At 42.8% G+C, this 25523-nt stretch overlaps 1 long non-coding RNA gene across 2 annotated transcripts; it reads left to right on the top strand.

Annotated features, from left to right (window-relative positions):
* Positions 1-19760: 19760 nt before the first annotated feature.
* On the top strand, positions 19761-23686 carry LOC128342195 (uncharacterized). 2 transcript variants are annotated; one of them, XR_008314828.1, is made up of 3 exons: positions 19761-19833; positions 22850-22983; positions 23672-23686. It is a non-coding gene; the product is annotated as an uncharacterized LOC128342195 (long non-coding RNA). The 2 variants fall into 2 exon arrangements; XR_008314827.1 differs by lacking the exon at positions 19761-19833 and adding an exon at positions 20386-20702.
* Positions 23687-25523: the final 1837 nt, after the last annotated feature.

The following is a 25523-nucleotide window of genomic DNA, read 5'->3' as shown; positions in this document are numbered from 1 at the left end:
GATTTTGAGCTGTTTAATTCATGGCAATAAATGGACCATTCACATTTCCTCAGCTCCTCTCTGTATCTTTCTGTGTGTGCATCCCCACAGCTTTCTCCGGGATTTTTCTCCAACCAATCACATCCCAGAAGAAGAGTTGTGAGACGCCTCCCTTCATTATTACTTCTTCTTTCTTTTTTTTAGTTTGACAGCCAAGAGGATTTCCGCAAAATTGACTAGCCAAAACAACAGAATGCTTAACCCAAACCTGCTGAATCTGATCCAAATCTTTGCTGATTTTTACAATGAACTATCCTTTGTGACTGCCTTCATCACCTCATGTTTCCCCGACCCCCTACCCCAGACCATTTATAAGAGGCAAGGAAGTTTAAAGTAGAAACCATTGCTTTCTCTCTGTCATGAAGAAAAATGCAGCTTCAATCAGCTCAGACCCAAAGGGCTCAGGTTACATTGGAACCTATAGTCTCTATTGTTAAGCTTCCAACAACATCTGCATACATAAAGCCTAGGTTCCTGCGGTGACCAGGCTTCAGAAAGACGAAGCTGACATTTTGCATGTGCTTGCATTTAATTCAGGAATTTCTCCCTCCCCCTCCCCTTCTGGACTTCCTCCACAGAATTTTACCAATCTGCCACAATTTACACAGAGAAATAATAAATTTCTTGGTTTACACAGAGAAATAATAAATAAATAAGATGGATCCCTGTCCCCAAAGGGCTCAAAATCTAAAAAGAAACATAAGATAGACACCAGCAACAGTCACTGGAGGTACTGTGCTGGGGGTGGATAGGGCCAGTTACTCTCCCCTGCTAAATTTAGCAGTGATTCTCTGCTAAATAAAGAGAATCACCTCTTTGTAAATCTATCAATGAGATTTACAAAAATAATCAGCATAGTAAGAACAAAAGAACAACAGGTCGGATAAAGGGAGCCACAACAAAAACCTGAGACCCATTAAAGGGGTAACTCATTTAAGGAGGTGGGTGGGATAGATATATAGAGGGCAATTAGATGCCATTAAATGTCTGAGAAAACAGACATCCATGAATTGATCCTGATTCATGTAGCCCAGTGCTGCCTCCTTTAATGGGTAAAGGCTCTCCAGGGCCTCAAGCACCAGTTGTTCCCAGCCCTCCTATTTGGGATTCCTATCTTTTTTCATTGTAGCAAGACAAGTAGTCTTAAAGAGTAAATGGAGATGGGGCACTGAACATTCAGCACTCATGCATCCAGAGATTGCAGCAAATTTCAGGCATCCCTAAACTGCAGGATCAAATTCTCAAAAACAATAGGCACTGTAAGGCTGCAACATCTCTTCTGTGGGATTCACGTGAGCGTTTGGTATTCAGAGTCGTGCACCAGCCATTATATCTTTTGAGGCTGTGTGGTCTTCCAGAATGAGGGACTTTCAAAATAAGGTACAGTACCTTGTGACCTTAACCATTACCAATGTAGAGGAAAGCCACTATCAGTAGTGATGAAATGAGTTTTCCTGATAAAACAGGATATACATAAACAAATAGTAAACAATACATTTATATTTCAGCAGCAGTTCCTATAAAGCATCTGACTTTTACACACACACACACACACACACACACACACACACACACACACACGGGATATCTATATTAGTGACCTCCTTGGAAATATTTATCTTATTTATGAATTGCCTCTTCACTATAAAGAAAAAGGTGCCTGAAATGCCACTGCTCAGGATTTTCTTATCGACTGTGCAAGAGCTCCTTCTAGTGGCAGTAGTACTCCTAAACATTCTTTTTGCTTCATGCATTTGATCTCACTTTTTGAATGGGGATTTCCAATTACATTTTGTTAACGGTGTAATAATAATAATAATAATAATTATATAACAAAATACAAAGATCTACAAATTGAAATTGAAAGGCTGTGGCAGAAGAAGACCAAAATAATCCCAGTAGTAATTGGTGCCCTAGGTGCGATTCCAAAAGACCTTGAAGAGCACCTCAACACCATAGGGGCCACAGAAATCACCAGCAGCCAATTACAAAAAGCAACTTTACTGGGAACAGCCTATATTCTACGATGATATCTATAATAACAACAACAAAAATATTGATAATAAAATTTACCCATCCCAGGTCCTTGGGAAGGACTCGATGTCTGGATAAAACAAACCAGTCAATAGCACCTGTCTGACTGTGTAAACAAGAAATAATAATAATAATAAACATATTTGTATATGTTGTATCTGCCACTGAGTAATGGACCTTCTCTACACTGCTTTATATATCTAGATATAGATATATTCATAGCCATATGACTGTACAATAACCACAGGGTTGTATTCCATCTTTTATGTTTTCTGCTTTTAGAAGGTGGGGGGGTGGAGTCAGAAGAAAAGGGAGGGAAAGGAGAGAGAGAGAAATGGAGTTGTTTCTGAATAAAGTCTTAGTTAAACCAAGACTACTTTGTGTTTATAAGGGAAGCAGCTATAAAACATTTGGCAATGAGATTTTGAACCAGCTATGCGTGTGAGCTTGCAAAGCTTGTGAGATTTCTTGCATCTTTCTTTCATTGCATTACTAGGCCTACATCCCTGAACGGCTGCATTGTGCTATTTCTGCTGCTGCTTGTTTCTCCAGCTTCCTGATCTGCACAACTCCTGAAGGTACTTTTTTCCTTCTTAGTTCTGAACTCTGTTGTACACTGGATGCCCACTGCTGCATGGCTTAGATCCCACCACCACCTTTTTTCTTGTCCAGCCAAGGAGAACCTACTCTTCCCTGGAAACAATTGAGGTCCTATTTCTGCAATTAGCTATAGAGACCCCTGGTTTTGCTCCATCAGAGCAGGAGGCTATATTGCTTCACTGCCTGGGCCCTGAAAGCCAAATAATATATAATCATTTGCCTTTTCCTGCCTAATTGGAAGGGGATGCCAATTCTTATGAAGCTGCTCTTCAAGCCTTAGATGATCATTTCAACCCTACTTTGAATGTGATTACTGAATAAAAAAGTTATAAGTTTATTTGGTCATTGACCAGCAAAATTACTGAATATTACAAGTTCTATTCTAGATCCCAGCTGCCTGGTGTATCTATTGATCAATACGTCACAGCACTGTGTGCCTTAACTGGAACATGTGAGTTTGACAACTTTACTGATGAGCTGATCAGGTATGCAAACAAACTGCTCCAAACTGTCAAAAACTGCTACTGGAAGGAAAACTTTCCTTGGATAAAGTTATAGAGATGGTTAGGAGGGTGGGAAATGCTCTTCACTGTGCCAAAACACTCTTTTTGGTACCCCCAAACCCACCTCCTGATATCCAGGCTGTTCAATCTAAATATTTCAAGGTCCAGTCTTTCAAATGGCACTGCCCCAGAAAGTGGCATCACAATAAAGGAGGAGCTACCAATGCTACTGATGTGGAAACTCTGCCCATGAAGTCAATTTTGCTCACTGTCCTGCATGGAAGGTCACTTGCAACAGGTGCAAAAAAATGGGGACACTTTGCTAAGGTTTGAAAGTCTACTATCCACTCTTTTGCTGATTCACTATATGATAAGGATGAGGCAGATGGACCACTTCCTGGAAGCGTTTTAAGTGTGACAGATTCAAAGCCTGTTTCTCTACATTGTCAAGTAAAATGTAATGGCCATGAAATGTGGATGATGGCTGATTCTGGTTCTCCGTGTACTATCATTTCCCATCTACTTTACAAGAAATTCCTTACTCCATCACATCACCCTTCAGATATTCACCATGGGGACATGGCAATTCCCCAATTGCCATAGATGTATACTTCACTGCTGGAATACAAAGGACATCCTGCAGAAGGGAAAGTGTATGTGTCACAAAAAGGAGTCTCAGTATTGGGCTGGAAACATTTATGGATAGTGTTGGACCCAAATAGCACAGAACCCATATTACAGATGATGGAGCATCTTGCTAATTTCTCAGACGTTTTTGCTGATACTCCTGGCACTGACATACATTTCAGACATAAAATTCAGATGAAGGCAAATGCAATACATGTACAACACGAAGTGAGGAACGTACCCATAGATTGCACCAACCACTTCGGCTCTCAAGACTATAGCATGTTGACATCGTAGGGCCTGTTGATTCATCAGAATGAGTCTCCCCCATTGTTATAGTGCAGAAATCAAATGGTACACTTCGTATGTGCATAGATTTAAGAGATGTGAATTCCAACATGGTAGTGGATTGTCATCCATTACACAATATCAATGAAATGCTGCTGACTCTGAAAGAGGTCTTGATGTTCACAATTTTGGAATTGTCTTTGGACTATCATCAAATTCCTCTGCTCAAATGTTCTTGAAAATACACAGCCTTCATTACCCCAGAGGGTCTTTTTCAATTCAAAAGACTGGCCTTTGGATTAGCCTCTGCAGCTTCGGAATTTTAAAGAATGATGCATGCAATTTTTGGGACTACGGATGGAATCACTTACTTTCAGGATGACATTTTAGTGTATGGCAAAACTATTGCGGAGCATGATGCTAAACTGCCAAAACTCCAACTATACAGACTTACTATCTTGGCAGAGAAATATCAGTTTTGCACACATTCAGCAACATACATGGGACACACAATATCTCAGAGTGGCGTGCATCCCAAAACAGACATGATGAAAGCTATTCACGAAGCACCAGAACCACACAACAAGGATGCACTTCACTCATTTTTAGGATTCTATGAGTATTACTCTAAATTTGTTAGACAATTTGCATCAAACATTGCTCCATTGTATCTTCTTCTTTTAAAAGAATGTATCATGTAACTGAGATGCATCCTGTAAGTTTTCAGACTATCAAATTGGCCACTGCTGAAAGCCCTGATCTCACTTATTTTGACACCAACAGGCACATTATTGTAACCACTGATGCTTCTGAATATGGAGAGGCCTTCCCCCCCCTTTTTTTCTTTCTTCTTTTTTTATGGGATGGCCTTTAGTATAATCATTATTTTATTTTATTTTATTTTATTTATTGTATTTGTACATGCCCCAAACTTCCATCTCTGGGCAGTTTACATCAACATACAACAAATTAAAACCTTAAAACAATTTAAAACAACAAGTCTAGTTTAAAAGCTTAGGGCCATGCAGTTCTTTCTTGCCTGGCTTTTGGATGTAACTTGATTTGCTTGCTTGAGTCATCAGGGTTTTTGCTACTTAAGGATGATCACAACCAATTATCTGATATATACTTGATTTCACAATAATCTCCCTGGTCTACATTTCTGTTCGAACGACACGCAGCTAGCCTTCTTTTAGACTTTTACTCAGCAGTTTGTAAACACGTGAGATTATAGCAATTTAGAGGATTCATGATTAAGAGAACATCTCTATGAGCCCCATTGCCCATTGAGATCATTGGGAGAGATTTGTCTGCAGTTGCCACCAGCTCATCTCATGGCTACACAGGGACGGGCCTCCCCAAGACTCTGGAATGAGGTCCCTGTTGAAAAAAAAGAGTCTCCCCATCTCTGACAACTTTTTAAAGGTCTCTACTCCATGCTGAAGACACCTGAGATGAGAAACAGGTAGGAGCGAGAGACAGGGGCATAACTACAATTGAGTGGTGGTGGACAAATGTCCCTGGGCCCCTGAGGGAGGGGCCCCAGTCAGCTGGTTGGCAGCTTGCTCTTTGCTCTCTCCCTCTGAAGAAGTGGGCAGGGTCCCTTCTTCATCTGTAGTCCCAGGGACTACTCCAATCTTCCTACACCCCTATGAGAAAGGATTCCTATTTCTGACTCTTATTACCACAGAGAAAGAATTGAAACAAAGCTTTGAACAGCATCAGCGATGGCATTAGTTTTGCAAATAATACTGATGGCAAAGATTGTTATCAACCTTTTTATTGTGTCCACTCTCTGCTGCTTCTTCCCCCCACCCCAGGTTCTTCTTACCCCCCCCACCGCTTTCTTTGCTCATCACGTCCCTCTTCCTTCACTCATCACTTCTTCCCTTGCTCACTCATTGCTCAATGGTTGTTTGTTTCCCACCAGAGCCCGCCTCAGCACAGAACTGGGGCAAGCATGGCAATGAGGGTGAGCCTTATAGGAGGCAGGAGAGGCAGCAAGGGCGGCCCTCCAGGCCCCAATGGCTTGTGTTCTTAGGACATGCATGCCCAGTTGTGGCGAGAGCCCTGCGACACCTGTTGCATAGCATACTTGTTCCATCAAGGAATTTTTAAAGGTATAGGAGCCTTGCCAAAACAAGAACCTCACAAGGAAATTGCTGGATTCCTACCAGTCACTACTGCTGCTGATCTTGCTATAGGCCTCATTTGTCTTCAGCATTGCACTGGAATTGAGGAAATCATTTCCTTCACATGTCCAAGGGCTCACCCAGCACTAATGAAGCTGTACCTAATGCACACCGTGAAGAAAAATGTGAGGCATTGCTAAGCCACTGCTTGCTTTTCACGTGTTCCATGTCACTGAGACATTTGTCAGTCAAGACAGTACAATTCAGCTTCAGTATTTAGAAACATACAGATTTATTTAGAAGTAAACAGTCTTTTCTGATCCTTTGCAGGCCTCTGACTATATTGCACTTCTGCAGAATATTGGCTAAGAATAACTTTCGGTTCAACTCTGAATAGCAGAGGTGCAGACAGAGGGAAAGCTTGAGGGGCAACTCCTCACTTAAATTTGGGGTGGAGAGAGGAAAGACACTTTGTGGGGAAGGTATAGGGTATTAGATCTGGTGGGGGGGTGAGTTCAGTAAAATGAGGGGGGAACTGCAGTGCTTAGGGGGATCTGTACTTGTGTCCCCTGTAATAGGGATTCCCAGATGTAGTTGACTATAGCTCCCATAATCCCCAGCTGCAATGGGGATCTGCACTCCTGCTGAACAATAGTAATGTGAGGGCCTACTGTAGATTAGTTTATTTCAAGGGTCTATAGAATGCCAGAGGTCCCAAGTTCAATTTCTGGTTAAAGAGTCAGATAGGAAAAGTCAGAAAGTGACCTGCCTGAGACTTTGGACATCTACTGTTGATAGTATGGTAGCAGTACTGGGCTAAATGGATTTAAATTTTATGGTCTGACACAGCTCCTTACATTTGGTGGGGGGAGGCATTATTTCTCATTACTTACAGCTCAGTTGCCACAATCACAATGACATTTCAGTATAGCCTCTAAAATGGCAGGCACTCCATTTCTCTCTGTCTCCCATTTTCCCATGAGCAACACTGACAAGATGTCATGAGGGCAGGGCTCATGAGATTCCAGCTGCAATTCTAAACAAACTTACCTGGATACACGTCCCATGAAAATAAATTGTACTTCTGAGTAGACAGTCTGTTTGAGAGAGGGATTTGATCCCCAAAATACCTTTTAATCTGGTATATGTCATGCCTTGACATTGGTAATAAAGGGCAACAAGCTGAAAATTGATCATTTTAAAGCTAATATACATTCTAAGCACTGTAGGCTTTACATTCAAATTACAGATGTGAGAAATGCAAAAACCAGTTTAAGCATCACTTGTGAAAACAGCATTAGACCCTGTCTGGAGCGGATTCCTGAGGTCTGGACTTCAAAGAGAAGGCATCAACAGGATAAAATTGGTCTCCAGAAAGTTCCTGCCTCCCACAGTTACAAATAACACCTTAAATTACTATAATTGAAAGAGATTAAAAGGGGGAAATGCATCTGCAGATCAAAATGTTGAGACTGTGCATTTAGCATCTTTAGGCTGACTGACATATTCACTGCTCCTCTAGATCAGTGTTTCCCAACTAGTGCACTGTGCTGCCTCGCTCTGTCAGCTCAAAAAGCTGGCCACCGAAAGGGACATGCTTCCTGGTGCATAATGTGGTGTATAGTCTCCAAAAGCAGAGAGTTTAAATGCCTCGCTTTTGGAGTTGGCTCAGAAAGGAAGGAAAGACATCTATGTCCTTGTTTGGGGGAGGGCTGTGTGCCCCAATGGGTTGTTTTTTTGTTTTTTTTAAATTTAAGCATGCTGTGAAACATTGCTCTAGACCAGTGCTCTAGACCAGTGTTTCCCAGTAGGTGGGCTAAGCGGACTCACTCCGAGTCAGTTCCAAAAGTAGGGAGTTTTAATGCCCCGTTTTTTTAGCTGTCTTGAAATAAATAAATCTGTGTCTTAGTTGGGCGCATAAGAGTACTGCAAGATTGAAAAAACTGGGGAATGCTGCTCACTGTGGGTGGGTGCGTGCACACATCTCTGACCAAACAACAAAGGGGAGGAAAAGATTTAGGAGTATATGGTTTTGAAAAGCAGAAAATGGATATGGCTGATGTAGTCCCTAAAGCTTCTGTGTTTAAAATTGATGCTGATTCTATAAATACATCTGTACAGCATGGTGGGGAGTCTTGTGTGAAATATGTTATACAAGAACAAGCAGGCTATTATTACTGCAGATGATAAGCCTTCAGCTACTTACTTCAAGCCTTATCTTTACTTCTAGGAAGATTATTCTAGAAGAGGTGAATTTGAAGTTGGCAGGTATTATCTGCTGTGTTGATGGTGTCTTTATTGATGTCAACTGGACTTATGCTCCAATCCTAAATGCATCACATGAAAGGAGTCCCATTGAAATCACTGAGTATTACTTCTGTCCACACACATAATAATCTGATCCAGGAAAACAGCAAAATGGACACACACAAGTACCTTTATTTATACAACTCGTCCCACAAATGGTATGAGACATGTCGATGCCCCAGGTAGAAGATCCAAATGGTGCCTCTCAGTGGTTAGAAACAAAATGTGATGTGCATAGGACTCCAAATCATGGCCAGTGTGTTTGATGTGGGTGGAAATAAACCTTAATCAAGGGCTTATGCCCGCGACAAAACTGTACAGTTAATACACTTGCAAAAAATGGTATTGAAATCATTGAATCATCCCTCAACATAAAAGTGCTTAGGAGAGAGCGTTGGAGATCCATTTCCAGATGGCATCGATCTTTTGCACCAGTAACCCTAATGACCACTAAGGGCATTGGGAGTAGAGATAGTCAGGGTCTCCTTTTCTTTCCTGTACCTCTGCCTCTATGACCCCTCAATTGATAGAATGTACTCAGAAACTTCCTGGAAGTGACTTCCTCCTCCTCCTCTCCTCTTCCTCCTCCTCCTTCTTCTTCTTCCCAGAATGCTTCTAGCTCTCTCTTTGAGCACCATGATTTCATAGGCCTCTCTCTGACCAACGTGAAGCCAGCAGTTAGATATAGGTCTTTTCCTATCATCATGTACTTCTGAATAAAGTAGATTAGTTTAACCTTACATGAATCCCCATGCTTATCATTTACAAGCTGTTGCCCCTGAGACCCTGTTAACTTCTGTTGTAATGGGAGCAGTTAGCTCCTGAAATACTATGCGATATAAGTAATTACCCCAACCGGGATGGTATGGGGACCTAGTGTATCACTACCTGAAGCTGTGGCAAATATGTTGTTATTGGGCACCTCTGAGGAAGGTTACTATGTCATTCTGATCTATATTAGATTCTGTTATACCAGGGAACTCGGCAGCTTCAGTTCCTCTACTCCCACCACAGGGCTGCTGTGCTTGTTTCTGTTTGTTTGTTGCTGTGCCTCTCTTCTCTCCTTGTTGTGGTGAAGAACTAGAACCCAGAATACTTCTCCAAAGAGGGAGGAGAAGACAACATATACGAGAGAATGATATGTCTCATGATTGATTTAGGCCTTTTTCACGTACCAGCTGTATATAGAGTAATAGGGAGGCAGACTGCAGAAGAAAGCATGAGAGGGATAGTATCCACATCATCCTAAAAAGTACAAGTCCACTATGTTGTTTTTTCCTTCCACTGTGCAATCTCGTTACAAACCCCACAGCACTATAACTTGTTCTCATAGTCTGTTTTGCTTAGGAGATTTGTCAGTGGAATTGGAGTACCCAGAATAGCAATAAACTAATTGTAGTGACCAGCATCCCCTCCCCATTAACTGGAAGTGAACCCTGTCTTGACTGACTGGCTGGTGAACTCCAGGGCTCAGCCAATCAGCATACCAGGTGGGTGGAACCTAGAAAGCTGTTGCCAGGCAGAAGGTTATTTGTTAGGAAGAAGCTAGGTGGGAGATGAATAGGAGAATATGTGGCCATAGAGGTGGCTGAAGGAGGATGACTGCAGCTCTTGGAAGATAGAACTGCAGGTGCTTGATTCTCAACCAGAGTTTGGTGAGCTCAAGGGGGGGAAAGGAAGCCAAGGCTAGTGGCTTCAGAAGTTTAGTTTGCATTAGAATTTCTCTTTCTTTGGTGTGTGTGCTTTTGCATATTCCTGATACTGTTCTATTATTGTTTACCTGTAACATGATTAAAATAAGGAACACTAGCCTATGCCCATCCTACCTAGGGCATTACAAAAGACTCTATAAACATTTAAGCTTGCATTAAGACAACCTATTTGTGTAACCTACTAAGTATTTTTAACTGTATTTAAAAGCTGAGAAAGCTTCAGACGGAAGCAGACTGTAGTAATTGAATAAAAATGCTTTCTAGTTCTTTTCTTTTTATAAGCCCCTCCAAGTTGGTTTTTAACTCAGGAAAAGGGTGGGGGCAAAGAGGGATTTCTCTGGTGCAAACACGTCCTCAAACGTTCATTAGCTACCAGTTTTCTCACCACATGCAGGCTTGCACATGGAAGATTTTTGTACTTATCCAATAGCAAAATAAAGAGAATTTTCCCTGGGATTCCATCCCAAGCCAAGGGAGGTTCAAGCTCTGTTGATAAGAGGGGTGGTGGTGGCAGCATTTTGAACCTACCGATAATACAGAATAGTTTTATGAGAAGCCGAGCCTGGCAGCTCAAGCCAGAATGATTCAGCATTTATTTCTCTCATGTGAGCCTGCTCTGAGACAAAGGCTTTAATCCGCTACACTAATCAATCAAGGTTCACAAAATAGCAAGGCAATGTTGAAGCTGGGATGATAGTAACCTCACCCATCCTCCCACACACACATTTTAAAAAGCTAGAAATTGACTTATGTTGGAGTGATACAGAGAGCTTATAAGAAATACAAAAAATAAAAAAGTTTTTAGAGTTGTGATGTCAGGGGAACTGGCCAATAGATGCTGGTGGGGCATGTTTTGTAATGAAAATGCTGCTTGAGGAACCTGAATCATGGCTAATATGTTAGCGGGGATCACTAGAATTGCTATAGCCCGCCCTGAGCCATTTTGGAAGGGTGGTATACAAATCAAATCAAATCAAATCAAATCAAATCAATAGATAGATAAATAAATAAATAATACACACACACCCCTTCTGCTTCTGTACTGTTAAAATCAGCCTCACCCACAAGGCCAAACTACACATTATGTGGGAGGAGAGATTAATTGTGCCTGTATGTTTTGACCGGTATGACTAACAGCAGCTTTGGGTGGTGATTTGCTTGGGGGAATCAGTGCAAGGATAAAGGGCTAAATCCCCACTTACCCCACACTGCAGCCCCATTCCCAATCCCCTCCCCTGGTAGCTTTTTGGAAAAGATGTCAAAAGAGCCAGTTGCAGTCCTCTCTCATCATCTCTCATGTCTAGTTTGGTTCACAGACAATAAAACTTTTTTCTGCCACATCTCCATGCCAGGAATAGGGCTGGTAAAAACCTGTAGCAGCCCTTGGACTCACACTTTCTCAACACAGGAAATGCCATTAACAGCCAACATGTTAAATATATTTATATTTCCTGCCCCATTCCCTGGATAAGCTAGCAGAGGAGAAAAGACTGGATTGCCCACAAAACTGACTATTGGCATTTGCATTTGCTGTATAAAGTATCATTATCTTTGTGAGGTCATGTGATTGTACTTTTTGAGACCAAGGTCCCACTGTGTTTTCTCAAAATCATTTTAACCTTGAAGACAGAGACTTATTTATTTAATAATTTATTAATTATTATTTATTTAACGTATTTTATACTGCCCAAAACTTGCATCTCTGAGTGGTTTACAACTAAAATAATTTAAAACATTAAATCAATCAAACAATTAAAATTATTTAAACCATAAAATCATTAATAAAATAAATCATTTTATTTTTATTAACATAAAATAAAATCATTTAAAACCAACACTAAAAATTAAAACCATAAATCTAATTAAAACCATGGGTGAATAAATGTGTCTTCAGTGCCTTTTAAAAAGTTGACAGAGATGAGGAGGCCCTTGTTTCAACAGGGAGCACATTCAAAAGTCCAGGGGCAGCAAGAGAGAAGGCCCATCCCCGAGTAGCCACCAAACTAGTTGGCGGCAACCACAGATGGTCTTCTCCAGATGATCTTAAGAGGCGTTAGGGCTCATGGTAAAGAAGAAGTTCACAATGTTGTGTTCACACCAACTAGATAATGTTGTTCACACAAACAAGAAAAATTGCCAAATTCTTTTGAGAGCCAGCTGATAACTCCACATGATCAGCCATCTTTTTTTTCTATCCAGACTGCATTGTACTCAGTAAACAGGTTGTCGCCTGTTCAGATGAATGTTAGCCTGCCGCCATTTTACATGTATTAAGGCCTCATCTCGAATGTGCCCAGCCTACCCAGTCCCACATCATTCAAAGATGTACCAATGCATTCTTTTCATGTCCTTTGCATGTGAGGGGGTGATCATCATCCAAATCGCCCCTCGACATGCGCTGCAAAGCACATGTAGAGGGGCAATTCGAATGATCACCCCCTCGCAAACGATTAAAGGATGTGCCAAGAATGTGTTGGCACATCCTTGAGTGACATTGGGGCAAGTGCATTCATGACAGGGCTTGCTCAAGCCTTATCACATGTAAAAGGGGTGGCAAGCTAATGTTCATCTGAACGGGCCCTGAATTGTGGGAAGTTTCAGGATAGCGCTTGCCAGGCTTTTGACTTCCTTTGGAGAACAGATCACCTGAGACTTATGGTATCTTTGCAATATTTCATTTATTTATGAAATTAGCAAGGGGTAGAGGCAAAAGCATGCACTCTTAATAGGCAGCAACAGATCATCAGATCCCCAAAGAGAAGTCCTTCATTCCAAAGCGCCTTCCAGCCTCTGCCTGCACCCTCTTCCAGCTTTTCCTTAAGTCTGTTTCTGTCACACTCAGAAACTAGAATTTTTCTGTTTCTTCATATTCACTTCTTACATCAAACCCTCCCTTTATGGATGGGATATGCCATTTTCCGCAAACTCCAGTGTCTTTCCTGCATTTCAGAGACCTCTGTTTATCTCCCAACCATTCCCATTTTAGAGGCATCAGCTAACCATTATGGGACATCTACAAAGGCATCCTGGACTATTAACAGCAATCTCCCTAACAAAGGCATCACTTAGACCAGGAGCCATTAGTCCACAGACTAGTTGCCCACAAATGAGTAAAATCAAGTTGTCCACAAACTAGTAAAAACAGTTGCGCTTTTTTGAGAGCTGACTGATAACTCTGCACACAGGCAGACACTTTTATTTCTATCCAGATTGTACTGTACTCATGGCAAACAGATTGTCTGAATCATTCCTCATAAGCACAAACACAGCAGCCCACGCTGGGAAGGTTTTGTGGCAGCATGAAAAATTGCAGCTTGTGCATGTGACAAATGATTCAGACAACTCATTTGCTATGAACATGGTGCAGTCTGGGAGAAAAAGAAATGCTTGGGCATCACATGCAGAGTGAACCAGTAGACTGACCCTAAGATCTATACTTATTAGCGTATGTCATGTCATGACTTCCCAGCCATCCTCACAAAACTGTGTGTCCAGCTCATGCTCATCTACAAGGTAGTTTGTAAATGATATTAGCAAGCACTTTCCTTAAACTCTCCTCAATTCTGCAAATATTACCACACACAACTGTGTGCACAGTCCTGCTTTATTAAACTTTCAGTACATCTGTGGGCTGAAAGGCAAACTAGACATAGTTAAAGGGTCTTTGCTTTAAGCTGTTCCTTAATGACAGAGTTACATTTTAAGGGGAGCTAATCAGAATATAAGAATTGCCTTACTGCAGCGGCTCTCAAACTTGAGTCCCCAGATGTTGTTGGACTACAACTCCCATTATCCCCAGCCACAATGGCCAAAGGTCAATGTGGCTGGGGATTATGGGAGTTGTAGTCCAGCATCATCTGGGGACCCAAGTTTGAGCACTCCTGCCTTATTGGATCAGAGAGCAAACGGTATATCCAGGCCAGCATTCTGTTGCTATTAGTCCCCAGCTAACTGAACAAAAGAGGCAATTTTTAAGTGGTGATTCTTTTTATTTAGCAGGGAGAGAGCTGCTATCCATCCCAAGCACAGCATCCCTCCAGTGGCTGTTGCTGGTGTCTATCTTATGTTGCTTTTTTAGATTGTGAGCCCTTTGGGGACAGGGAGAAATTTTACTTACGTATTTCTATGTAAACTGCTTTGGGAACTTTTGTTGAAAAGCAGTATATTTGTCATGTTTGTCATATTAGTGGCCAGCAAGATGTCCCAGAAGGTTCACGAACAAGACATTAATGACAGTTTTCACTCAGAAATCAAAGGTATGGAGATTCTGTCTTTCACTATCAAACCTCTCCTCTATGAATTTCTCTAATCCTTTTTAAAGCAATTTAAACTGATGGCTGTTACCACATATTATGGCAATAAATTCTACAAATTAAATATTGCATTGCATGAGGGGGCGGGGGGGGGCGTATTTGGTTTGTCCTGAATGTAAGAGTCAAACAATTTCACTGAATAAATATGACTTAATATTGTGTGTAAGGGAGAAAAATGTTCACATAATTCATAACTGTATCATTTCCTCCACAATCAAACCTATGTTCATAGGGATGATCACACCCTGACCATCCTAATTTCCCTTTTCTGCCCCCTCATGATTTGTTATGATATCCATTTTATGATATCCTTAATGATGACTCTTAGCTCCATATTGCAGATGCTGGGGGAGGGGGCAGGTTGAGAGAGAGCAGGTTGCCTATAGCCACTTACTGAGTTCATTGCAGGAGGGAGATTCAGACCAGGGACTTTCTGATTTGTTGCTTATTCTTTCTATATATGTATGGCAAAGTAAAGAATATCAAGAAAACGGTTACAAAATAACTGATCTCTCAAAGCAACTAATCAATGCTCTAAAAGAGAACATTATAAACACTTACATACCATGTGTGCAACTAGGAACAAAACTTACAGACAGCTTCCTTTGACTTAACAGTGATCAAACACTGCCCCCAAGTGAGAGCATTCTTGGGACTCAAGTTTACAGTAAGCTTCACAACAGAGCAGGAATATGAACCTGGATTTCCTGCATCCAAATCCAGCATCCTAGCTGTTACACCACATGCACCTGAAATGGCAAGTTTGCAAAATATGATATTCTTCATCTGTTTTATTTATTTTACAAATTTCTATACCGCCCAAAACTCTCATGTGGTCTTGATAGGCTTCACATGGAACATTGCAGGGAAGTTAATGAGATACTGGGTCCTTCACACTACCTCACAGGATTATTGCAAGGCTAAAAACACCACAGTACCAGCAGACCTTAGCCCTATTCCAACATGATGTTGTATGTGTGTTCAGTAGGGCTTACTGAACCAGTAGAACCAGGGCTTACTGAACCAGTAAGTTACCAGTAGAGCTTCAAGCTGGTTCACTGGTCAAACTGGACCAAGTCTGGTTTGAAGGACAAGGTTTGACAGGTGCCAAAACTGGATTCAAACTGAACTGGCCCGGCAGGTTTTGTGCACACCCCTGGTGTTCAGCTGCCTGTACATATGTACATGTTTGGGGTCCAGTTCAGACAATGCTGCCTCCAGCACACACAATTATGAAGGGGATGCACCAAGAGAGTGCCTTTTGGAACATCCTCTGTGGACATCCTGATAGTACCATCCCAGCACATCCCTTTCTCATGTGGCTGTGGGGAAGGGGCTGTTCATCTGAATGGCCCCTATACGTATGCTCTAGTCTAAGTACTTGTAGCATGTGTATAGAGGCCATTTGAATTAACAGTCCCCCTTATGAGAAAGGGATGTGCCAGGAGGATGTTGGGACATCCATGAAGGACATCCCGATGGGCACACTTTTGGTACATCCCCTTCAAAATTGCATGTGCCAGGGGCTGTATCGTCTAAACTGCTCTTTGTGTGAATGACTGTACCTGCATTTGTTTTAAAGGTGGACCTGAGTACAGGCCACATCAAATGCAGAGTACAGATAGAAAGTATACTAATGTATATGTGTTCAACATAATGTGTGAATTACTGTATGTGTGTACAGATCTGTGCATGTGTACATTTGTAGTGATGGGAAAGATTTGAGGGAGGACTTGACCTCACTTAGAGCAACTGATGGGAGGGAGGGCCTTTCTGAATAAGGGGGAAATCCCAGGAAATTCAAAAGAGAAGGACAAATCCAAAGGACAGGGTTGCTGAGGCGGACGGTCAGCCCAGTGGCTGCTCCTGTTCTGCCCCCCACTGCTGCCACATGGGGGAGACCTGCTCAGACTCACCCCCCACCCCCTGGCCCCGCACATGGCAGCTAGAATACTTGCAAAGATCAGCGGTTTGGCCTTGCGGCAGCAGGGGCAGTGGGGGGAGCTCATGGTGGCAGTGACTCACAGCAGCAGGGGGGGGCTCACAACAGTGGGGGTGCCTCACAGCAGGGGCGGTCCGGGAACCCAAATTACCTAGGTGCACCACTGCACATACTACCACTGAATGAAGAAGAGAAAGCTTTGTTCTGTTAGTTCTGTCTCAAGAGTGCCCTGAGGAAGCAGCTGGCTGAGAGCTGCTGGGGAAATGGGAAGGCTACAGCCTGTGAGTATTAAGTTAGGGACCAGTTCAGTTAGACAGATGAGGGAAGGGGTTTTTGTTGTTGTTGTTGTTGTTGTTGTTGTTGTTGTTTAATTGTGTGACTTGAAATCGGAGTTGCCCAGCAGTGTTCTCTCTAATTTTTTTCATCTGTGTGCGGAATGAGTTTTGTTCTGAGCAGGAGTGTCAAGGCAGTGTGTGCACACGTGCATTCAGAATGGGGCCTTCCTGATTCAACCTGAGTGGGATCTAAAATTAATTGAGCAGAAAGCAAAAAACTGGTGAGCATGCACACGTGCACATGCCTTAGAGGGAATACTGCTGCCCGGTTAATGAAAACTAACTCTCTCTCTCTCTCTCTCACACACACACACACAAACACACACACACACACAATCTGCTTTATGAAGAGACAATTGTCCTTATTGCATACCCTTGTTTTTCTTTTAATCTAATAATAAACCCTTGTTGGAGAAGTGTGCTACTCTTCATTTTGAGTCTGCCTTAGTTACATGCCTTTGGTGGCTTAGAACTGCTCAGCCCTTCTAGGAAAGGTTTTGCCGCTTTAACCTCCCCCAGGAATCATATGTGGAAAGAGTGGTTTGTTGTCCCACATTAAAACAAAGTGGGTAATGGCAGCCTACTGTGAATCTCTTGCAACAGGTGAACTCCCCACTTTTCCTTTGGCTCTGGTAGGAATCATGACAACATTGTACACAGATTGTACATGTAGCATTGCTAACAGTCCCATATTAGCCAGGACTTCCCGTATTAGCCAGGACATCCCATATTTCCGGGGGAAGTGGTTGTCCCATTCAGGACACCATTTCCCCCACATTTTGGCTCTGCTGCACACGCAGCCTGCTTCTGATGGGGCAGCATGCACCATCATCATCAGCATGCTCAAAGGACAGAGGGATTGCATTCCTTGCCCACAACAGGCCCTTAAAACAAAAAACTGAAGCCGGAGTGCAGTGGGCGCAGGGCTGTGCCTCCCATAAGCACAAGGCTACCATATCCTGGAAGATTGGGGCATGGAATTTATGTCCCAATCTATAAGAAAGGGCAAAGGAAAGATCTTGCCAACTATCACCCGATCAGCCTTTTGAATGTGGCCAGCAAGCTTTACACAAAACATCTATTTAGGAAGTTTTATGATTGGATAGAAGATAACAATATTCTAACTGAAGAACAGGCAGGATTCAGGCTAGGAAGATCTACCATAGATCAAGCGATGATTTTGCAATATCTAGTGGAGAAGTATGCATATGGTTTTAAGATCCCACTTCACACGGCCTTTGTAGCTCTAAAGTCTGCTTTCGATTCTATCCCTAGAGAGAGGCTTTTGAAAAAACTATTGGCAACTAACACTGGTAAAAGACTTCTATTGCTGATTTTTATTTTATTTATTTATTGTTAAATTGATATACAAGCTGGATAGTAATACCAAATTGAGAGTCAGATGTGGCATTCAAGGTCAATTAACTGATCCAATCCCTACAATACGAGGAGTCAAATAAGGGTGTGCGCTTGCCCCGTTATTATTTAATTACTATATCAACTCAGTAGTACATGATAAAAAAGAGTTCCACCCACCCAAATTAGCTGATAGGTATGTTTTACTGCTTTTGTACGCCAATGATATGGTTATCCTTTCACAGTCTATTGTAAGGCTAAGAAGAGCTCTAAGATCCTTTGCAGAATTTTGTGAGGGTGAAAAGTTGCTGATAAATTACAAAAAGATGAAAGTTATGACCTTTGCCAGGAGAGTTAAGGAGAATCGTTGGCTTATTAATGGCAATAAAATAGACTGGGTACACTCTTTTAACTATCTAGACATAACCTTCCATTTATCTGGTCGGAGAGATGCACGTTTAGATTATGCTTCACAAGTAGCACAGAGGAGTGCCTTGGCTATTCTATCATACCAAGGGAGGACAATATGTCCCAGTGGTCCTGAAAATATTTGAGGCAAAAGTAGTGGCACAGCTACTATACGGTGCACAGCTGGGCCCTTGCTTTCACTTTGCCCTGATAGAGATGGTACAATCTAAGTTTTTAAGATCAATTATGCAAGTCCCTAGATGCATCTCTAATACAGTGTTAAAACTGGAGTTGGGAGTCATAAGAGTAGAAACCCGGATGTGGATAACCATCCTTAGCTATTGGCTGAAGGTGGTATTCTTTCCGAAGGAGCTAACCCCACTGATGCTTGAAGATAGCTTCAAATCACAGTGGAAGTCAGCTGTTAAAGAAAAGCTTGTTCTTTACAGCTTTTCTCCTGAAGTGCTGCGATCTATGGGCTATCAACAAGCCCAAAAAGGTTGTAAAGCAAAGAGTATTAGAAATGGAATGGCAACAGGAGATAAGTAGGGCCCCCAAATGGGTTAAAAGATGGAGACTTGCCTTTAGCACAAAGCCAGCTGATTATTGCCAAGCCCAGCAGCGGAGCGGGACTACCGGCGGCCCGTGTGCAGCTGCGACGACCGTCCTGCGAACCCCACCCCCTGCATTTGATGTCAGACGCAAGGCTAGCCACGCCCCCCACGTCTGACGTCAGACCCGGGGGGCGGGGTCTGGCTCCTGAATGGAGCCTTGAGGCTCCTTTTGGGAGTTGGAGTTTAACTCCAATGGCCCCTTCGGGACTTAAACTAAGGCTGCCGTTGCTTTCGCTGCCGCTGCTTTCGCTCTTCCTGGCTGTGCTGCGAATGCAGTGGCAGCCTTTTAACTCCTGAAGGGGCCATGCGGCCCCTTCAGGAGATACTTAGACTGGCGCTGCATTCTCAGCGCAACCAGAAGCAGCTCTTCCCTGCCTTAGCAGGGAAGAGCCGCTCCTGGCTGGCACTTAGTTTAGCTCCTGAAGGGGCCGCTCAGGAGCTAAACTAGCACCCCCGCGTCTGAGATCAGACGCGGGGCGTGTCGGGGCCGCAAAGCGCAGCCCCTGATTGGGCACGTCCCGGGCTCTTTGAACCCGCTCGCCCAATGATAGCTTGGCCTCTGGCCAAGCCCTAATAACTCCTAAATATTGTAGAGCATTTGAGCTGGCCCACTTTGACATATGGTAGATATGGTGGGATTTCTTATTCTGAATGCTACTGCCCATGTAATACACAGGATGTTGGTCATGTTTTATTATACTGTAATTTTTATAGGGACTTGAGTGAGTTGTTAATTTTACCCCTGACTGAGGACATACCAGACAGAGGAGATGAAGTATATATTTCATTTCTCTTGCCAGACCATCAAGTCAATGTTACTTATAACGTGGCTAAGTTCTGTTTAATAGCAATGAATATACGATGGTATCTAATGATTAATGTGGTGGAGTAATTTACTATGTCACTTTATATTGTAAATGCTATATTGTTGTACGGACCTGACAGTGTGTGTGTGTGTGTGTGTGTACTTCATGTGTGTGTACTTCATGCTTTTGTACTGGTCAATGACTGTAATACTGTCTGTCTGTCACACAAGGCTCCACGCCGAAGCCTTAGTCTTCCTGGTTGCCTCAGGAGAGAGATGGGAGTCGTTGCCGCCTGTGCTTAGTGGGTCGCTGGTGATGAATCAGGCCTGAGCAGGCTGGGATAGGACTAGCAGTAGGGAGGCTGGGGGCAGTGAGCAAGCAAGAAGGCAGGGCCCGGCAGTGGGACTGTGGCAGTGTGACAAAACTCAGACCATCTTCTTGTAGCGAGAGCATCACTTCACAAACATTTAACAGACCTGCCCTTCACCAATTCCCAAATCTTATCTGACACAGAAGATAAGGACAGTCACCTGGACCCAGCTCATCCCCTCCAATATGGCTTTAAAGTTAGAGGGCCAAGGCCTGGCTAGTGTACACCTTTTTCCATCTGCAGATGGGGGTTCCAGGGAAGGAGCAGTAGAAATTAAGGCTCTCTCAACCAAGGACCTACCTACTGATAGACTAAGGTAAAACTCAGTACTAGTCAGTTAGTTAATAAATTTGTATTTTCTTTTGAATTCCTGTGGGCTTCCAGTTTCAACCTATCCCCCCGCCACCCAAGTCCTTATTCTGGGTGCAACCCTTGTTTCTTAATAAAGTCCATATACTTAGAAGTGACTTTAGTCCAACTTGAATGGTTCTGGAGGGTTACCTAAAAAACTCTTCCCCATGTGCCTTGTAAGGTTATTCGCTACCATTGAATTCTTTTTAATAATAATTTATTGTTGTCTATGGCTGGGTTGTGTGGACTCTGGCTGTACAGTGCCTGTAAGACCCAAGCCAGGCAGTTCTAGGTTGTTGAATCAGTGGCTTTAGATCAGTCTTCAACTGGTGGCAGTCCACCTTGAAGGAGCTGCATGCTCCTAGATTGGGATCAGAGCAATCTCTCTACTACGGCTAAAGGTAAAGTGTGCCGTCCAGTCGGTGTTGACTCCTGGAGACTTTACACACAGGGCTTCCGCCCTGAATCTCTTTCGGGAGAGAGAGTGTGTGTTCACACACCAGCCAAACCTACCCTGAAGTCCCGTAGAGATTCTTGGACCCACTTTACACACAAGTTGGGCTTTGCCTTGCAAATTCTAGCTTATCTAGAGGTATTTCCGGATTTTTAAAATGCTGGTTTTAAGCTACTTTTTCTGAAAACACCAGAGCAAACAAGGAGAGGCACTGACATAGAAGCATTAGCATGATAAGAGGGATATTCTCTTTAGTAATTCAGATCTCTGTAGGGAGCTAGGGAGCACACACCCCTGCCGATTGGCTAGAAGGAAAACATGGACACCTGCACATGGGCTTGTTTCAAAAGAAAATCGAGATCAGAGGGGAGGGGCTGCTTCTCTTAATGCTGTGTGTGTAGTTCAAAGTGGCTTCGCTCAACATTTATTACTCCAAAGCATGAAGCCAAGTGCAAATAACTCCCTGGTGACCACAGACAGAGCCAGAGTGCATGGGTCTCAGGGAGTTCCCACACAGAGTTCCCAAATGGGGCCAAACCAGCACGTGCAGAAATTATGGATCGCCTTGCCCCAGACGCCCCCAACCCCCACCAATGTGTATCCTATATTCGTGCAACATGTTGTTGGCAACCATACATTATGTGTTAAACATAATCAGTGGATATGGCTTTCCCCTTGTCTGCAAACAAAAACAGATAACTCTAGGGAAAACTTGCAACATGAAATCAGCTATCAAACTACATTTCCCACAGTTATTCATAGTTTTGGTGCTAACATATATTTATCATTTTTTATTATTTTAACATTTTATATCCCGCTCTTCCTCCAAGGAGCCCAGAGCGATGTACTACATACTTAGGTTTCTCCTCACAACAACCCTGTGAAGTAGGTTAGGCTGAGAGAAGTGACAGGCCCAGACTCAGAGTCACCCAGCAAGTATCATGGCTGAATGGGGATTTGAACTCAGGTTTCCCGGTCCTAGTCCAGCCTCTAACCACTACACTACACTGTTGGCTTTTCTAAATCCTCAGCTCCTGGAGACAAAATCTGCAAAAGTCTGTTTTAGTACCACCTTCCCAATCATGGGGGCACACTTAAAAACAAGCCATGAGTGTTTTAAAAACATTTTAATTTAAAAGACAAAAACCGTGTCAGAGAAAAGGATACATTCATTTCGCCTTTATTTCAGAATCAAACATGGTTTTTAAAACTCGGGGTGGAAATAGAGGGTCTAATGGTTACTTTAGTGAATAGTCTGCTTTTTATGTAGTGCCTGATCTGGCAGTGTACGATAGTGTCCTACAGCACACTTCGGAATAATAAGATGAGATGCCGGAATATGGTGCGGGGGGAACACTTGTAAAGCTGTCAACAATACGTTTTAATGGGATGTCCAGTTTGTTAAGAACACACTCATTCATTTCTTAAAATACTAGGCTGTCTGAAATTCGTGGAGCTGAAGCAGAGAGCTTTGGAACAGCGAGGCTTTAATCTGAATACACAGAAATATAGAGAAATGTGGGGAGGACGGGGCTAAGCGCCAAAAAAGACACCGCTTTAAGGTTCAACCGCAATTTCCCTCTTGCCTCCTAACGCTCTATTGTTTTGTGTCTCTTTGTCTCCAACGGAACCTTTTCGGGGGTGGCTTGTGTTTCTAGCCGAGCATACAATAAAAGCGTACTTCCGACTCCGAGCTGTCCGCGCTGCACCCTGTGTTGGTTTTGATTTCCCAGGGTGCTTTGCGAGGGTTGCTTCTCTTCCGGTTTTGTCCCAAGCGGTGGCGGAGGCGAAGGTAAGGCATTCTTGTCCAATCGAGCTTCATCCTTTCCAAGGGAAGCTCTAGCGCGACAAGTGGGCGGTGAAGGAGGGATAAGAGGCCATCCTGGACGGCCATTGCTCGTTCTCCGCTCGAGGGGAGGTAGCTGTGAATGAGAGCAGTGTGGTATCCCTGTGGCGAGGGGAGGCAGTGGAGAGAAGAAGCGCGGGCTGGAGCGGAGACTGCTGGGGAGGAGTGATGGGGGTCTGTGGAATTAAAATTCGTCTGGTCGGTTTGGATATCAAATCCTCCTACCAGGACTTGTTTGCAATTAACTTTTAGTGGCACTACCTGCAGTGATGGCCATTACCTTAGATAATTTGTAGAACAGGTTAGGTGAATGTGTGTAGGTTAGGCTTATCAACAGGGGTTAGCCACCTTAGCTAAAGGAGCATCAACTTTCAGAGGCATTATACTTCTGAGTAGCACTTCCTCAGGACAGTCAGGCAAGAACTGTTGTCTTGATGCTGTATTTATAAATTTCTCAGTGACATTAGGCTCCTTGGTTACATAATTCAGAACTAGGTCACCCTTTGGTCTGATCTGAGTGTTTTAGCATTATTTTTAAAAATAATGAATGTAACGCTTCCTGTCTTCAACAGTGATTTCTATGTAGAAATTTGGATTTTTGCTTGAATTCCTGATTTTTGTTCCTTTTCAACAGGTTTGAGCCATGGCCAAGTCCAAGAACCACACCACTCACAACCAGTGTAAGTTTCTGTGGGAAGAATGCATTGTGGTCAGCAGTGCTTTCTTTTGTAAGATGTAGTTGGAGACACACATTACCAGCTGCTCTGCTAGTAGCCAACATTCTGCATAAATATGCAGAACTGATTAAGTTATAACTACAGTTATATGTAGTCACGGGCCTGTTAATGAACATATATGTTGATTAAACCACCATTAGTGAATACCAATTCGTTTAGGGGGATAGACCTGCAAATAACCGAAACAATCGCCCACAATAACTGAATTAGTATACAGGGAGATGTCCTGTGAATAGGTGAAATTGCAGAGGGGAACCCGCAAATATTGAGCACAACAATCTCTACCGGTTGACAATCTTCACTTGTTCTGTTGTGCTTGAGCGGGAAATTGTGTTTCTTCAGTAACTGTTGTTATCATTTGTATAGTGCTTTAGAGTGTTCAGGGTTCTTTACCTTATTTATTACCATTGGAGTGGGGAACAGACTTGCGGGAAACAGTGGGGAAAGAGACTTGCTAAGTAAGATTGTAAGTTCCTGACAGACAAGATTTGAACCACAAGACACATAAATGTACAGTACTGACAGTCTTTATTTTAAATATTTTTATGGTGTTATCTCTCAACAGCTCGCAAGTGGCACAGAAATGGCATTAAAAAACCCAGGTCGAATAGATATGAATCTCTGAAGGGGGTGAGTGCATTTTTCCTCACCTGATTGACAGCTGCTTTCATGTGCTGGAGCTTGCTGGTAGAGATCATGCATGCTTGTTACATCAACATACAAGAGCTCAGACCTTGTAAAAAAGTGCATGTTTAATCACAGGGCATAACATTAATCCAGGCCTGCACAGTATATGGCCCAGGGGCCAGATCCGGCCCACAGAGGCTTTTTTTGCCGACCCACAAGTAGGAATATCCTATAGCAACAGCAGGAGCTGTGAAGAGCTCTTGGCCTGTCCTGCTGACTACCGGCAGCCACAACAGCTCAGTCTGGTTGACCACTTGAGAACAGATGCCCCTCATCCCTGGGCATCCCTGTGTACCCCTGCAGTCAGCTTCCCAAGAGCCCCACTTCAGCATTGCATGCGGTTGTCATCTTGCATTTTGTTTCTTTCATCTTTTAATGCTGCTGCTTTTATTTTTCTGTTGAAGAACCTCTTCCTATGCAACCAGAATCCACTTTAAATTCATTGTGGATTGATTCAGCTGATACATTGCAGTGAAGGAGGTCTCAAAGTGAAAGAAGAACTCTGATAGCATTCCCCATCTTCTGTTCCCCCTCCCCTTTGCTCTAAGCTACTGATTTAGTTCCAAGAGCACTTGTAGTTGACAGTTTTTAGAGCTAAGCAGCTCATTTTTAATGCTTTTTTTTTTTTTTTGGAAGCAATTCCTGTCTGTAGTTGTGGGCTTGCAAATGCATACCTGTAAGCAATATTTTGTTGCTTCTCCTTTGTCTAGGTTGTTTCTAATCTCAGTGAATATCTTTTACTCAGTGTGGTTAAAAAAACAACTATGCATATGTATGTGTGTATAGATAGGATTGTTGGATAGGCTGCTGACCTACTACTACTACTGATATTTATATACCGCTCTTCAACAAAATTCTCAAAGCGGTTTTTATATATATATATATACACACACACACACACACGATGTAATCCTACTACCCTTGGATTGCCATCTGTTTTCTTGTGCTTAGTATTAGCAGTAGCCACCATTATGGCCATTGTTGCAGCACCTTATTAAAATATGATGGCAGGGAGTGGATTGCTGACAGCCACACCAGAAGCAACAGTAATGGGAAAAAGAG

The sequence above is a fragment of the Hemicordylus capensis genome, chromosome 2 (assembly GCF_027244095.1).
Source record: "Hemicordylus capensis ecotype Gifberg chromosome 2, rHemCap1.1.pri, whole genome shotgun sequence".
Lineage (NCBI taxonomy): Eukaryota > Metazoa > Chordata > Lepidosauria > Squamata > Cordylidae > Hemicordylus > Hemicordylus capensis.
This window is presented reverse-complemented; position numbering and strand designations above follow the sequence as displayed.